This window comes from Myotis davidii, unplaced genomic scaffold (assembly GCF_000327345.1).
Source record: "Myotis davidii unplaced genomic scaffold, ASM32734v1 scaffold32, whole genome shotgun sequence".
Classification (NCBI taxonomy): Eukaryota; Metazoa; Chordata; class Mammalia; order Chiroptera; family Vespertilionidae; genus Myotis; species Myotis davidii.
In genome coordinates this window covers 11,050,620-11,068,301 of record NW_006286587.1, presented here as the reverse complement: position 1 = coordinate 11,068,301, position 17,682 = coordinate 11,050,620, and the positions used below count along the sequence as shown (strand labels likewise).

The following is a 17,682-nucleotide window of genomic DNA, read 5'->3' as shown; positions in this document are numbered from 1 at the left end:
TTCCTGCTCCTTGTCCAATTTATTTTCTCTTTTGTTTCCTGATCAGCTAAAACATTGTTTATTGTTGAAGATAATTAGCTCTGAATGTTTATAATCGTTCTGCTTTTTATCGCCTACTTTCATGTTGGCAGGGAGATGCCAAGATGAAGAACTACAGAAATTCCTGAGAGTCAGAAGACTGCCACCCTCCCAAAAGTTTCCATGTTCTCTCTCAGGACCGTTCCATTAATGTCTCTATAGTTGGGGGTTGGCCATTTTGGGGACATTATTTTACTCACATCTTCCATATTTAGTTTATGTGGAAAGCCATTTTAAACCACATAGTGGATTGCTAATGTCACCACACAGGCTCTGGGTCTAAGATCTGCATCCTTTGCTAAACACTAGTATTTTCCTCTGATTGATGGAAAATTTCCCCCCTTATTATACATATGCATATCTGTATGTATGTATGGATGATTGGATGGATGGATGGATGGATGGATGGTCGGAGCTGATTTTAATTACATGCTGTTCATGCCATTGGTTTAAGGAAAACATATTTTGAAATTCAGCTTCACTTTGACATTGAAAACCAGAAGATCTTCTTCACAGTTATTAACTTATTGATAATACTAGAGGCTGAGTGCACAAAAATTTGTGCACTCGGGGTGTGTGTGGGGGGGTCACTCAGCCCCGCCTGTGCCCTCTCGCAGTCTGGGACCCTTGGGGAATGTCCATCTGCTGGCTTAGGCCTGCTCCCCGGGGGGTTGGGCCTAAGCTGGCAGTGAGACATCCCTCTGGCAGCCTGGGAGCCCTTGGGGGATGTTCATTTGCCATCAGGGAGCAGGCCTAAACTGCAGTCAGACATCCTTAGCACTGCTGAGGAGGTGGGAGAGGCTCCTGCCACCATCGCTGTGCTGGCAGCCATAAGCCTGGCTTATGGCTGAGCAGAGCTCTCCCTGTGGGAATGCACTGACCACCAGGGGGCAGCTCCTGCATTGAGCGTCTGCCCTCAGGTGGTCAGTGTGTGTCATAGTCAGTCATTCCCAGTCATTCTGCTGTTAGGGTCAATTTGCATATTACCCTTTTATTATATAGGATAATAGTGTTGGCTTTGGGAAGTGCTATTTTAAAATACAATATGAATCTTGTATAACTTATTTTATTTAATAGATTTTTTTTTAAGTCTGGCTTGTAGAGGAGCACAGGTTCAACACTTAGCCTGACTTTGGAACTCATTCTAAATAAAAAACAATTTTGAATGACTAAATACAGTTTATATGAAAATCTAAGGTTGTTATCAAATTGTAGTTATACAAGAAAAATGACCTACTGAGTCATTTAAGTAGTCTGTTCCTCAGTGCATGTAAAACAGAAATTGGTTTTTATACTGAACTACAATAGAGATTAGAAAAGTTGATTTCAGCTTTTCAGGAATAGTGCTACGGTGTTATGTGCCATACCATGAAAGTCTAGGAATCTCATTGGGGTAGGTAGGAAGGGAAAGAAAAAAAATTCCTTTCTGTTAGTTCCAGTTTGCCCATTAATTATACTATACCAGAGGCCTGGTGCATGAAACCGTGCATGGGTGGGAGTCCCCTCAGCCCAGCCTGCACCCTCTCCAATCCGGGACCTCTTAGGGGATGTCCTACTGCCAGTTTAGGCTCGATCCTGGGGATCAGACCTAAACCGGCAGTCGAACATCCCTCTCACAATTTGGGACTGTTGGTTCCTAACTGCTCACCGGCCTGCCTGCCTGAACACCCCTAACTGCTGCCCCTGTTGCCCTGGTAACCCCCAACTGCTGCCCCCGCTGGCCTTGTCACCCCTAACCTCCCCCACCCACCGGCGTGGTTGCACGTTCCTGCCCCCCCTCCTGGCCTGGTCACTCCTCACTGCCCCCCCTGCCGGCCTGGTCACCCCCAACTGCCCCTCCTGCCGGCCTCGTCATTCCTCACTTTCCCCTTCTGCCAGCTTGGTTGCCCCTAATTGCCCCCACACACTGACCTAGTCACCCCTCACTGCCCCCCTCTGCTGGCCTTGTTGCCCCTAACTGCCCCCTATGCCAGCCTGGTTGCCCCATGCAGCCTGCTGTTCAGTCATTTGGTTGCCCCTCACTAAACTCCCTGCCAGCCTGGTCACCCCACACAGCCTGCTGTTTGGTTGTTACAGTGAGGGCATCCTGACCAATTTGCATTTTACCCTTTTATTAGTACAGATGAATGATGTTTCTAAGGATCCCTAAATAAAATAAAAATAAAAAGGTAGGACAGTAAAAGTCTCCAAAAACCAAGGTAAGTTAGCAATCAATGTATTTCTAATGATTATAATACAACTAGAGGCCCAGAGCATGAAAATTTATGCACTGGAGGGGTAGTCCCTGAGCCTGGCCTGCCCCCTCACACAGTTCAGGAGCCCTCAGGGATGGGAGGCGACCTGGCGATCAGAGGAAGGTGACGCCCCCATCACAGGTCTGCTGCTGCCACTGCCGGCAGTGCAAACCTTGGCTGGCCCTGGTTACCTGAGCTTCAGGTGGCCCTGGGCGGCTGAGCAGCTGCCATCTGAGGCTTGCCTGCACCTTGGGCCAGCCCTGAGCGGCTTGGGGGCTGAGGGAACTGTGCACCGTCATCTTATGGCTGTGGGCACTGCCATCTTTGAGGACATGGCAGTTAATTAGTATAGTCCCTCCTTAATGGCTGTGGGCGCCACCATCTTTGAGGGCGGGCAGTCAATTAGCATATTCCCTCCTTATTGGCTGTGGGCACTGCCATCTTTGTGACAGCGTGAGGGTGAGTTAGCATATTCACTCTTTATTAGATAGGAAATTAAAAAGCTAATCTTTTATGTTTCAATTTTCCTTAATTCATATTAAATATAAATTGTAGCTTGTGAAAAATCTTTCCAAAATAAATTATGTTCAATTAATAAGATAGTGCATATAACCATTTTTTGCCTACTGAAAACATAAGTACATAGTCTGACTCTGACATCTTTATCTTTTTTGTTATTGTTAAAACACAGTAGAAAAATATAATTTATTAAATGTACTAAAATAGAAGGATCTATAGTCTCTGTTCTTCCCAAACTTCCAAATACCTAAACTGACAAGAAATAAGCATGAAAATGATCATAAATCATTTATGTTACTTGTGATTTTATTTTGTAAACATCTCTCCAATTAGGTATTTTCAATGAAATAAAAATTAAAAAGGAGATAAAAAAAGCATAGTCTCCGTTTATGATGACCACTCTTCAAATACTGTGCAGTTTAAAGGACTACACATAAAGAGTCTATGAATATATGGTAATATAGAGAAATGGAATATAATCTAAATTATCTGAGGTTCAAATGCATCATTACCATTTAAAATAAAATTAAAACCCAATTTTGCCTTAAAATAGTTACTTTTCAAAGAAAAGTATAATATACATGATTCCTACATATAACCTGAGCCCATTAGCCCATAATTGGAATTTCTTTAAAAGGCAGCTATAGTATATGTTAAAGGCATCTTGAACTTATTTTAGACAATAAAATTATAATCTCTCATACTCCATAAATTGTGTGATTGTGTGATGGACAGAAAAGATGTATCCAGAGAAAATACTAATGGATTTATATAATTTAATGGGTCACGGTTTAATTTTTGAAGTAATGAAAACATTACAAGTTTTATTCTTTATTCTCTTTTGGTGGAACCACAAACATTGTAAAGCATGGAAATTTGGAAGGGAGACTATTTTCTATTGATTGGAGGGAACAATTTTCCAAAATACCAGCCCTCAAATAGTAAGACTTAAAAACCTTTCACTTAAATGAAGCACTTTACAGCTTTTCTTTGGAATATCTGAATTACCAGCATCACTATTCTTGCACTTTAGGGCCATTATTAAGTAAAATAAGGGTTATTTGAACATAGGCCCTGAGATACCATAGCAGTCAATCTGATAAGTAAAGGAATTACCAAGTGACTAATGTGCTATATGGTATACAGCAAGGATAGGCCACATAAAAGGACGATTCATGTCCTGAGGCAGATGAAACATGGCAGAACTAGATTTCATCATCTTACTCAGAATGGCATGTGGTTTAAAACTTATGAATTATTTACTTCTGGACAAGATACTATGGTTCCATGCAGCTAGTAGAAACTTAAGATATAGGATTAAATTCAATAGAGTTAAACACAACAATTTGATTTTTAAAAACTTTCTATTTTCAAAATTACAAATGTTTCATATAAGCTGCATGATAGTGAAAGGTTGAAAACCACAAGCTTTAGCCAAATTTCCTCTTTACTCACAAAATCCTCCTTCCTCATCTGCCAACTATAATGACACTCTAATCAATAATTAGATTACTGCAATTCTACTTGAAAACTGGAATGCAGAACAAAATATAAGGGACTGGTGTTTTTCAAATGATACTCAGGTTCTATTTTATTCAGTAGTCATTCATGTATTCGACAAACAAGAAACCAAAGGATAAATAGTATACATCTTTCCTGAAAAGAAGATAGCTTGTTAGTTCAATGAAAGTCACTGGAGATGAAAAATAAAAACAGAAGTTATGGAAGGCCACAATATCAATAATGATTAATCTGAAGAACTGGAAAAAATATAAAAATAAAAATTCTACTATAAACTTATATTCAAATTATCACCTTTGTAGAAAAAAAGATAATATTAATTATATCCTGATAAATCCCTAAAAGTTTATATAAAACAAAACTGTGGCAAGAAGGAAAATATATTCATCTTGTTAATACTTTTTTCCTAATGTTAGAAATAATTTGATAAGGTGTGCAATTTACCTATTTCACTATTAGTGGCAACATATAGTTTCCTCTCATCTGTTTGCATTTATAGAAGATAGAAGACTTCTACTCTAATAAACTGACAACCTAATAACTTCTCTTCCTACTTTAAAGCTTGTAAAAGTTATCTTTGCCTTCTTGGTTTTTCAAACTAGGACATTAAATATGACAGTTTAAAAGTTCAAATAAAAATATTTTTATAACATATGTGGTAATAACTTACTTTGCTTTAGTAAAAAGTCATACACTTGAACATTTTAAAATTTGTTCATTTTTTTTTTGCCATTGGATAGTGTTCCTTTACATCCTTCACGCCACTCACATGGAATTTTACTTCCTAAGCCAGTTGCTGTTGAAATGGCATGAAGGTGAGAGAATAGGAAAGGAATGTACCAAAAAAGTGAAATGAGTCTGAAAAAACGACCACAGGGCTCCCGCACTGTGAAAGGGCACAGACCAGGCTGGGGAACGCCTCCCCCTACTCCGAGTGCATGAATTTCGTGCACTGGACCTCTAGTTTATATATAAATAAAAATAAATCAAACACAGAAAAGACTCACTAGAATATATGTAGTCATAGAAATATTAACTGACCATACTTTTCACCTCAAGAATTTGATGTTTCCAATTTGAAAGACTAACATTCAGGAAAGTGAAGGCACATATGAGTTATCATGGCAGGTACGTAATTAGGAAAACAGGAGGAAGCTACTCCTTCCTGAATGTGGCTTTCCCCACAACTCCAACAAGCCTTGCGAGCAGCTTCTAATAGCTATAGTCTCTTATCCACATCTCTCAAGAATGAAGAATCTCTTCAGGTAGGCACCTCAGAAAACACCCCCAGTCTCATTATTTTTTTTTCTCAGTGGATAGAGCATCACCGTGAAAACTGGGGTCAATTCCAGTCAAGGACATGTACCTTGGTTGCAGGCTCCTTGCTAGCCCTGGTTGGGGCTCCTGCAAGAGGCAATCAGTTAATGCGTTTCTCTCACATTAATATTTCTCTCTGTCTTTCCACCTCTCTTTCACTCTCTAAAAATCAATAGAAAAATATCCTTGAGTGAGGACTAAAAAAATAATAAAAATAAATAAATAAAAAGAAACAAAATATTAAAAAGTTAAAACAAAAAGAATCAACCAATGAATGCATAAATAAGTGGAACAACAAATTAATGTCTCTCCTCCTCTCTCTCTCTCCCCTTTCACTCTTTAAAATCAAGAAAAATAAAAATAGATTGAGTCATATACAGCTACTAAGCACTTATAATGTGGTTATTGAAACTGAAAAACTGGATATTCTTTTCGTTAATTTAAACAAAGAAGCATATGACTTGTGGCTAACCTATTGAGCAGCACACCCCTAAATTTTTCAGAGAAACAAACTCAACATAGACATGACATTCCAACCACAGAGGGGTGAGGGTGGTGGGGACTAGAAGAGATTAGACAAGCATATAACATGCACAGCCCATGGACATAGCAATGTGGTGAAGGCCAGGGAGGGGTGGAGGACTGGATGGAAGAGGGGACAATGGGGTTTAAAATGGGTACATCTGTAATAGTGTCAACAAAAATAAATAAGTAAGTAATTAAGTAAGTCAGTAAATAAATATTAACGGGTGGGTCATAACGTGGCTGCATTATATTATAGTCTATGCTGCAGTGATGCAGAGATTGGCAGATATGTCCCAAATGTTGATTTTCTGTTTAAACACAGAGGGGAAATTGGGGATTTCACCGTCTTAAGGCAAGGAGTGCTCATTACTGATACTTGTTTAGCTTTAGTATGGCTGGAAGGTGTTATCTTTCTCCCAGAGGTACAATAAGAGACATACATAGAATGAATCATGTACAAAGCTCTACTCAGAAGAAAAAGGATGACAATCTGAGTAAAATAATGAATATCATTGGCATCATAAACTTTGGTTGAATAAAAGGATTATGTTTTGAGGAAAAAAAACCCAAAATGCTAATCTTATCCTACGATGCTATTGAATGAAATAATTCCTAAGCAAGTGTAGAAATACCTCACTGTTGACTTTTCATGTCAGTAGATAGTTCAAAATGTCAAGGCAATACACATTCTGCTTGGTAAATTTGCCCCAGTGGGCATGTTCCTGAATAACTTTCCATGTACTGCAGCAGAGAAAACAACTGGCTTTCTTCCCAAAGTCCGCGTGGCCTCATCCCTCAGTGCTAGTGAGGGCACTAATAATGGGGAAAGTGCCTTCAAACAAATAGCAGCACATCCACAGGACAGAGAAAATTGTATTACAGAACCAATGTCCGTGAACCAATAACCATTCTGAAACATTTTAATGCCAGAGCTACAAAAAGCTTACTCCACTGAGGAAAAGGAGAACTTGTTAACAGGGAAACATATGTTTTCATTTGTCATTTTATTTTTTGAAGCACAAATATTAAATTTGAAGTTATCATTAGCATGTTAAGAAAGAAACACTAAAAACAAAGGGAAACTGAAGAATACAAAGAATATAGTATTTAGCCCTAACTGGTTTGGCTCAGTGGATAGAGTGTCGGCCTGCGAACTGAAAAGTCCCAGGTTTGATTCTAGTCAAGGGCATGTACCTTGGTTGTGGGCACATCCCCAGTAGGAGATGTGCAGGAGGAAGCTTAACGATGATTCTCTCTCGTCAATGTGTCTAACTCTATCCCTCTCTTTCCTCTCTGTAAAAAATCAAAATATATATTTTTTTAAAAAAGGAATAGAGCATTTAAATGTGTAGCTTGGAGTATTAGAAATTGGGTATAAATTGAGTTAGTTTTTTCCCCTCACATATTAATTTCTCCTTCTTTGTAAGGAAGAAAAATAATGATGGAATTCAAACTAATACAGCAGCATTCTAACCTAGTTATAAAATAACTAGAGGCCCAGTGCATGACATTCATGCACTGAGGGTGGCAGGGGGGGGGTCCCCTCAGCCAAAGACCTCTCAGGGGACAGTCCCCGAGGGGTCATTAGCACTGCAGCAGAGGTGGGAGAGGCTCACACCACAGACACTGTGCTGGTCAACCATGAGCTGGCTTCTGGCTGAGCAGCACTCCCTCTGTGGGAGCACACTGACCACTAGGGGGCAACTCTTTTGTTGAGCATCTTCCCCCTGGTGGTCAGTGCATGTCATAGCGACCAGTCGTTCGACCGTTTGGTCAATTTGCATATTAGCCTTTTATTATATAGGCTATTTTATTATATAACCTTTTCTTATATGTTTCTTGAAGTCATGACTTTCATCTTAGTTATAGAAATGTCACTGTTCTGAACCTTGATGCTATTTATTTTTTGAGTAATACCAAACACGTTCAAGTCATCTTGTCTTTCAAAATGACCTAGAAGACTTTCTCAATGGATGAAAACAAAGTGTTTCTATGTGTAAAATGGAGGTAAATAACAAATAGGCTATGGAGAGGATTAAAAGAGCTAGGATATGCCAAACACTTAAGACAAATAACCTATACCTGGTACATTGCAGGGGACTGTATCTATTCAACTCAAGCACACCCTACCCCACACTCCTTGCATCAATTCCTTTCCAAGAGCTAGAAGTGTGTATAACTGGTTTTAATGTAAAAGAGCCTTTATTATTTTTCTTTGTAGATTACCTACATCAAATATAACTGGCAAACAGAAGAAGAAAATATGCAGAAAACTGAAAAGAAGCCAAAGGAGAAGCAGGAAAGAAAAACCCAAAAGCCTCAATAACAGTAGATGTGGTTTTCAGACAGTAGTCCCTGGCACAGGAATGGTATTAATGGTTGGTGACAGTTGATAACAAGTAAAGTAGAAGAGACCCCCTAAGATAGGGTGATCAACACTGTTAAATGTTGCAAGTGTTAAAGAAGACATAGTCTGAGGAAAGTCCATGGGAGTAAGCCATCATATAGCCAATATTCTACCATTTCAGGAGGAAATTCGATTGTAAAAATGTTAAGAAATGAATGGGAAGAATGAAGTGGTCAGTAAATAATTTTTTTTTCTGATCAATAAGGGATACAAAGGAAAACAAAGAATGATAGTCAGAATGTAAGAAGAGGAGATAAAACTCAAGGAATGGATTAAATATGTTTTAATCCATATATTAATATATTAACTGTATAGAGAAAAGCTGATCATGTTTCAGCCCATTCAGAGAACTAACTGAATAAGGTAGTATTTGCAAAACAGGCCTTAATACATATTATACCATCAGATAAGTTAATTCAAGGTTACTGTATGCAGAGTGTTGGTCTTAAATAAAATGACATATAAAATATTATATTAAGTAAAATGGCATATATACATATTATATTATACTAGAGGCCCGGTGCACAAAATTCATGCAAGGGGCTTGGTCCAGGCCCCTGCCTGCCACCTCTGCCTCAGCCCCTGCCCTCTGCGGCTTTGTTGGAAGGAAGGACATCTGGAAGGATGTCCAGTCTAATTAGCATATTACACTTTTATTACTATAGATTATATGTATTTGTTCATTGGTTGGTGGATATCCCTCACTGCATTTGAAAATAATCTTCAAAATGAACTTTATCAAAATGTGACATCAAAACTCGCATGGGAGGAAATAGTAGTGTGTGTGTGTGCCTTAGAAACTCAACTTAAGACTAAGAGTATCCTTTGAACCCATTTGGTGGCAACTGTAATAATGTCTTTTCTTTCTTGCTGAGCTCTGAAGCAATCGAGCCATTTTTAGTTAATTTAGGATGTGTCTGTCATCAAAACAAATCTAAAATGCAAGCAGCAGCAACTTTATTAGCACATACTGATCCCAGGGGTGATAAATATGTTTGTTTACTTATAAGTGCAAGCGTAACTGTTGGCAAAAGAGCAACTGCTCAGACTGCTAAGTAGATACGATTCACATTAAATATAAAGTGATGTATAATCCAAATAATTTTCAGAAACTATACCAGCAATGGTACCCTTCCGTGGCATCAAGGGCCATATTGTCAACCTGTGAGAAACATCAAGGTTGTTGATAATTTCCATTAGTTTACATATATTAACATATGATTTGCATCTAAGTACTTCAAAATTTTAGTTTCCCAAATATTCACTACGCATTCTATGTTATTGTCTGACATTTGTCTAACACAGCAGAGTATCTCATTCTTTCTTGGGCTTTTCTTTCTTCCCTGAAGATGTGTACACTCGGTCAAATGGGTAGAATGGGTTTTTAAATGCTCCCCAGTGGAACATGATTGGCCAGAAGCTTTCATCTCCTTTCCTTTTATTCTCTCTACAATGTGCTCTCTGCAATCTTGTCCCTTGGAACGCTGTGTCATCCTGATTGCTGTCCACCGGCACTCCTGGATTTGAAGGGCGTGGCACAGTGTGCACCTCTGTGGAACAGCAGAGCCAGCTGGGTGTAGATGTACACACTACATAGTAAATGGTCTTGCTGATGAGGGAAGATGGGTCTTGGTAAATGGGAAGAAAAAGGTAAGCACAAAGCAGAAGAAGCTGCCAAAACCTTTAACCTAAGGAAATACTATGGCGTAAAGGAGAGAAGGGCGGGGGTTCAGTGAAGCTAGCCAGGCAGAGCTTGCAAAATAGGCTGGCAAGAGACCACTCCTCATAATATGTCAATCCCTCGGGGCCAATAATGGTTTCCAAATGGGACAGGGGGGAGATACTCCCAGGGCCTGTGATTTTCATAGGCAACAGGAGACATTAATTACTCATGTTTGGAGGATTTTACGCACTGGCAGCCCTTCACGTCGGGTAGTTTGATACAAATACACACCCGCCCACATGCTTCACAGCAAACCTGTTTTCCATCTCGCCCATTCCCAGAATGAGAATGTGGATGTCCTTTCATGTCAGGGTGAAAAGTTTGACTAAATAATTAAGTCCTCCTGCTTGATAGAAACAATGCCAAGTTCTCTCTGAAAATGGCTGCATTTCCAACAAAGTATTAAAGTAAACAAAAGAGGAAACTGATTTTTAAAACAGAAAAATTTGTCAACAATCTTGAAGGAAAGATCAAAACAGTTTCTTCAGAAAGCATAAACACATCCCAAAGGCCACTGATTCAGTTCATCCCTTGAATTCTTCTTTTTTAAAATATATTTTATTGATTTTCTACAGAGAGGAAGGGAGAGAGACAGAAAGTCAGAAACATCGATGAGAGAGAAACACCAACCAGCTGCCTCCTGCACACCTTCTACTGGGGATGTGCCCGCAACCCAGGTACATGCCCTTGACCGGAATCGAACCTGGGACCTCTCAGTCCGCAGGCCAACGCTCTGTCCACTGAGCCAAACCGGTTTTGGCCCCTTGAATTCTTTATGCAATGAAATGTCTGAGGATTGTGATATGGCTTTATGAGGGAAAAGGAGGAGTATCAGATTTACCTCAGATCTGATTTCCTTTGGGACTGAGGGTACATCCTTCAAGAATTCTCATTGGTGTAGGAAATGTTGGATATAACCAGGTTTCAACGCTCCCAACAAAGTCTAGTAATAGTTCCCATCACAAGCTCACTTGCCTAAGAAGTTGCATATAAATTGGCATTTATTTGGATGGTGAGTCTAGAAAATCAGCTTGGCTATACACTAGTACAGCTTCAATTTTGGTACAATATAAAATGGCATTTGCCAATTCCTGAAATATTTAGTTTTGGTAGGAGTATCTCTCAGTGAAATCGCCACAAAAATGAATTTCAGAGTTCTTTGTAAGAAAGGCCATTGACTGATACTTTACTGGGGTTTCAGTTCAAGGGTCCTGACTGCGGGGCTAAATAGGAGCTAGAAAGCAACAACTTCAGATCTCCAAGCACAAGACACCATTGTGCAGTTAATGTGGAATGTGAGCAGTATTAGCTCAATGGTGTTAAACTACTGAGGGTATTCAAGCTACCATTCAAACATTGAATACAAATGAATAAAACATTTATATACTAATGCAATCTATTTCTGCACTCATTACATCAATCTTTAAAATTTTTAATTATTTTTGTTGTGAATCCTCAATGTGAGATTTATTCTCTTGACAAATTTAAGTGTACAATACATTATTCACCAGTTGGATCCTTAATTTTTCAGTCATAATATATGATATAAAACTAAGATGCAAAGCCCCAAATACCAATCTCTAATGACTTTGTCCATGTATTGGGACACAGTAGTAAAGATAGATGAAGGGTAATAGAGATTTGTTTCTCTGGTCTTCAGTCCTTCTCAGACAACATACCTTGACTATAGGAAAAATAATGTGTTTCATTATGACTTTATCGCTTCACATGATTATTTATAGCATTCTGACAACTCCCAACTTCCAGACTTTGTTGGAACATTGAAGCCTGGTTATATCCAACATTTCCTACACCAATGAGAATTCTTCTTGAAGCATGTACCCTCAGTCCCAAAGGAAATCAGAATCTGATTTAAATTTCATACTCCTCCTTTTCCCTTATAGAGCCATCTCACAATCCTCAGACATTTCATTGCATGAAGAATTCAAGGGATGGACTGAATCAGTGGTCCTTGGGATGTGTTTATGTTTTCTGAAGGAACTGTTTTGATCTTTTCTTCAAGATTGTTGACAAAATGTTCTGTTTTAAAAATCAGTTTCCTCTTTTTTTAACTTTAATACTTTGTTGGAAATGCAGCCATTTTCAGAGAGAACTGCTCATCTAACTATATCAGATGAACAGTTATGAAGTTAACTACAGTTGAGGGTGGTGGTCAGGGGTTGGGAGGCAGGGTGCGTGGCACCCAGAACACTTGCTTAAGACTCAATAAACTGCCTATTGGCAAAAGGAAATGGGAGAGAGAGTGAGTTTTTCCAAGAAGAAACACTCTCACAGCGAAGTCAAGAACTGCCCATTTAAAATCTTGACATTTCCGGAGGTCTAGGATTGATTTCATTTTAATCTACCCTAGAAGGTGGTTGGAAGAGAAGGAAATCTTGTAAAGGACCACGTTCAGTTTTATGTTTCAATGGATATATTATAAAAACATCAACTCTTTTAGCAATTTCTTTTAGCAATCATGAAACAAAAGCTCAACTATGTTTTTGTAAAAGGAAATAGGCAATATAGTATTTTATGTAGTACTTTATAATGCAGCTAAAACTGGCCCTAGAGCAAGGTAAACCCACTAAAGTTTCATAAAATCTACTCTTCAACTATGGATTTTCTTTGTTATGTTTTCATACATCTCTCTCTTCACATTGGCACATCCACTCTCATAGATACACAAACTCTATCTCACATGTGTTCTCAACTATAACAGTATGGGATGTTGTTTATATTTTTTGAAATCTCACCAAAGCATAAGCAGAAAATTTCTCAGAACAGTTTTAATAGGGTCCTTGTAGAACCACAGTGAAAAAAACCTCAGTTCTAATTCAATAAATTCAACTAAAATAATAAATGCTTTATCATAGTTAAAATGATGTCATGGACTTGGCAATAAAACAGTCTTATTTTAACTCCATTAGCTCCTTCTTTGTAAGAATATAATCTGAATTTTCACACATTATGACTAGCTATGAGAGGGGAGACACTTTGCAACACTTTTCACATAGACTTTTTCCATGAAGGAAAGATTTGTAGATCAGAGGGGTGAGTCCAAAGACAACTCTGATAACATCTCTCCACTTTCAATACTTATTTTTCATCCTATTCTGAATATTTTGTTTCCTTCAAGATTCCCCCTTCATCTTTGATATTCCTGTCCAGGACATAGACACCTCTACAGATCCATTTTTAAACATTATGGAAAGCACCTCCAATAGCTATTTCCTTTTGTTCTGAGAAAAAAACAAAAACAAAACAAACAAAAAAAACAACCCAGCTGGGAGCTATTCTGTAGCCTTTATTTTCCAAGTTAAGGAAAAATATATATATATATATTTTTTTTCCTTACACCACACATATAGGGTGTCCCCAAATTCACGCAAGAATAATTTTGATAGAAAACACAGGTTTATAATTAAAAATCATAAATTTTTATTCATTCATAAAATATACAGTATAGGGTTATGTATGGAATAGCACATCGAGTAAATGGCCTCCACGGCTTTGCTGGCACCTACACAGAGCCATGGTCTTCATTGTCTCTGCTCCTGGGCCATAATTGGTACTTGGTAATGCTTATCAAATTGAAGGGATTGAAATCAAAGGGCAACAGATATTAGAATCGGATTCAATAAACCAAGTAAAATTAGGCTTTTATTTTGTTGTTGTTGTTGTTAATGCTCACGCAAAATTCAAATCTTGCTTGAATTTTGGGACACCCTATATAACATACATCTTGATGATTTACCCTTTCAGAATATTTTCTTTATGAGATCTAATAAAAACAACAACAAAAAACGTGGTTCTGCTTAAAAGAAAGAAGATAAATTGACAATTTTTATGTATTATTTTCAGCCTTCTGATTGCAAAATCCTATCATTTCAATGCCTGGATTCTCCTTACCCTAGAAGTGCTTTGGTACAACATCCATCATCAGCAAGAATTAGTGATGGGATGTGTCTTTTAGGAAGAAAGTCATACGCAGCCCAGGGAGGAAAAGAAGGTTTGCGGAGATTATGACAAGGCTGTATGTAGCAACTTGAATCCTTTGGTCGCAACAATAACAACAAAATCAGACTCTAATTTAAGCAGGAGAGAAATTTACTTTAAGAATCTAACGGAGCTTATAGAATAACAGAGAAAGCTGAAGAATCAGAATTGGCAAAGACAGACAGTAAGAAATCTCCAGAAGAAATGGTAGTAAGAGTGCATCAGCATAATGCTGCTGGGATGAGGTAGCTTTAAACATGTCTAGCCTTTTTGTCATTCTCAGTATTTAGATTCCTAGGATGAAACATTTGATTGGCCTAGTTGGGTCTATGTCTTCCTGTGGCTGGGGGAAACCAGGGCATCTTAATTGACAGTACCACCAGGCAGAATCCACAGAAGAAAATAGGTCAATATAAACATAAAAGGAACAAGCAGAGAAAGGGAAGATAGAGTGCTTGCTCCGTGTGCCTGATGGTTTTAGTTTTCTATTGCTATGCGACAAATTACCAACATATAGTAGTTTAAACACACACACACACACACACACACACACACACACACACACACATTTACTATGTTCTGGTTTCCATGGGTCAGGAAACTGGGTCTGTTGCTCAGGGTTTTACAACTCTACAACCAATGAGCTGGCCTGTGTTCCGTTCTGGAGCTTGGAGCCCTCTTGAGTGTTGGCAGATTCCTATCCATTGTGGTTGTAGGACTGACTGGGACCCCCTTTTTCTTTCTGGCTGTCAATCAAAGACCACTCTCATCTTCTGAGTCTGCCCCTTCCTTGCCATGTGGCCCTGTCACAAAATGGCAGATTCAAGGTCAGCAGAATGATTGCTCCTCCAATCGGCTAAGCGGGAGTTTTATATGAGGTAACATACTCAAGGGCGTGACTTCTCATGGTCTTTGCCATTTCATATTGGCTACCAGCAAGTCAGAGGTTCTGCCCTCACTCAAGGGGAGGGGATTTCACAAAGGCCTGACCACTGTGGGTTACCCCAGGGTCTGCCAAATTGGGAGAAAGGTCTCCAGGTGTGGTCATTTTGGATCTATCCCCCTCACATATATGCGTGCACATGCATACCGCCATACACCTCAAGACCACCCAACCTGGCACCTATCCACATGTTTTCATTTCAACTCCCAGTGAACCTTTTTATGGCAGAAACAAGCAAAATCTTCAAAGCAATGATAAACAAGCACCACCTTCTGCTGCAGGTTTTCGGGTTCTGGGCAGATTAGACACACAATTCACCGCTATCATACCCTGTAGTTAAACATGCTGTGGTGTGCCTGGCAGAAAACAAAGCAACTCCTCTTGCAAATAGTAAAGCTTCTAAATGCTGACATTATACCATTTGTTTTGACACCTCAAAAACACTGACATTTCATCATATTTAAAGTGTACTGAAAAGTTAAACATGCCCTTTTATTCAACCAGCGTTAGTGGAGGAAAGGAAGAATGTTATTTGAAAACCATCACAAATCGTATGACAGAAATGTTGGTTCAGCTGATACACAATGGAGCATCAGATCCACACTGCTGCAATATCTGTGCTATCGCCCCCCTCGCATTCATCATCCAAAGCAATGTCATTGTAGTCCTAAAAACACAGGATTATAAAATGGTGCAGACTTATGGAAAACAGTATGACAGTTCCTCAAAAACTTACAAAAAAAAAAAAAAAAGCCCTAACTGATTTGGCTCAGTGGATAGAGTGTCGGCCCGTGGACCAAAGGGTCCTGGTTTGATTGCAGTCAAGGACACATGCCTGGGTTGCAGGCTCGATCTCCAGAAGGGGATGTGAATATGCTTAATGCCATTGAGCTGAACACTTAAAAACGGTTAAAATGATAACATTTTGTTATTATTTTACCACAATATTTTTTAAAAAGAGCACAAACTTTGAGCTCAAGTATATTTGGTTATGGTGGGAATTTTGCTACCTCTTAGTTATATTATCTCACTGGTTTGCTTCTTCATCAGTACAATGAATGTGAAAGTTGACCAACCTTCCTTATGGAGTAGTGAGAAACTATCATCTGAAATTTAGAAAAGGCCTCAAGTAAGAGAGTCCACTAGATGTTGAGTTCTAGAAGATCAGTGTCATAGCCTCAGGACCTAGGGCTAGCTGTTTAATGAAAGTTCTTTGAAAAATATAAATTGCTTATCAAAGACAACTTTTATTTTTTTATTATTCCTATTATAACTTCAAGTGTATTCTTTAGGCCTGAAGATGAACCTATTTCAGAGACCTGGTCATCATCAAGATTCCTCATTGTCTGAGCCACTTCTTATAGGTCTATCCAGTAACAGATTTTATTGCCTAAATCTCTCAACACTTATGTTTAAGCCCAATTCCCTTCTCTTATACTTCCGGGTCCTCTTAACACTGTCTGTAGAGTAAGAATATACACATTTTAAATTTATAGGTGAGAGAAATCCTAATAGCATCTTTGAAATGATGGATGTATTAGGACATCTATTAAATGAAATCATCTGGCCACATCCCAGACCTCACCCTGGTGTCAGGTTCTATCCACAGAACCTTGGATGGGTGGTTGGTTATGTATTAAGTTTCAATATGTCAAATCCTGGCTCTGAGGACTCTGGGTTGTGCTTTAATGTCTCCCTCTTTGTGTTAAATACAGAACGTAAATATTAATGAAGGAAGGAGTTCTCACCTTGTATTTCCAAGAGCTTGGAGTAGGCAGGGGCTGAGTAGAGGTCCCCAATATCAACTGGCTGCTCAAGCTGAGCATCTCCCAGTAAGGTTTTTTCTGCAGAGGCCATCCTTTCCCTTTACAAGTTGTCCTTTTGTTACATAAAACCGCAGTGGAAGCTGTGATGTTTGCATGTGATGCCTGCTTCATTTTCCTGGCCTTACCCAAAGTGCATAATAGAAGTTGAAACCACCTTGCTATAACTCTATAACTCAGACAGCAATAGAAAGGACCAAATATATCCCAGACCTAGATTCTACCTCTTGTTCCCTTATACCCCAGAGCTAACTCTGCAGTAGTAAGAGATATCAGGAAGAGTATACATTGGTCTCTGTCCCTGTATCTGACACAGAGCCCCTAAAACCCCTGCAAATTTCCAAGTGATAGGAGTATCTTTTGTTCTAATGAGGTGACTTGGATGGGCTCCTAGATGGGAGATAGTTACTAGAAAGAACAATCCATCATTGTAAGCTTGGAATTTTCAGACCTGCCACCACTTCCATCCTCCAGAGAGGAGAGAGGGCCTTAAAATGGAGTTAACATTTGACCATATGAGGAAGCCTCCACAAAATCCCAATAGTATGGGGTTTAGAGAGCTTCCAGGTTGGCGAACATCCACTAGGGCGGGG

General features: G+C 39.0%; 1 protein-coding gene and 1 long non-coding RNA gene across 2 annotated transcripts in view; both read right to left on the bottom strand.

The window, feature by feature from the left end:
- MACROD2 (MACRO domain containing 2) overlaps window positions 1-17,682 on the bottom strand; it is a 1,283,682-nt gene that overhangs the window by 855,622 nt on the left and 410,378 nt on the right. The gene's annotated exons all lie outside the window — the stretch shown is intronic.
- Window positions 3,783-17,682, bottom strand: part of LOC107182182 — a 20,148-nt gene continuing 6,248 nt past the window's right edge. The window contains exons 2-3 of the long non-coding RNA XR_001512906.1: window positions 8,017-8,021; window positions 3,783-3,858 (exon numbers count right to left, since the gene is read on the bottom strand). This is a non-coding gene — a long non-coding RNA (uncharacterized LOC107182182). The remainder of the gene's footprint in view (window positions 3,859-8,016; window positions 8,022-17,682) is intronic.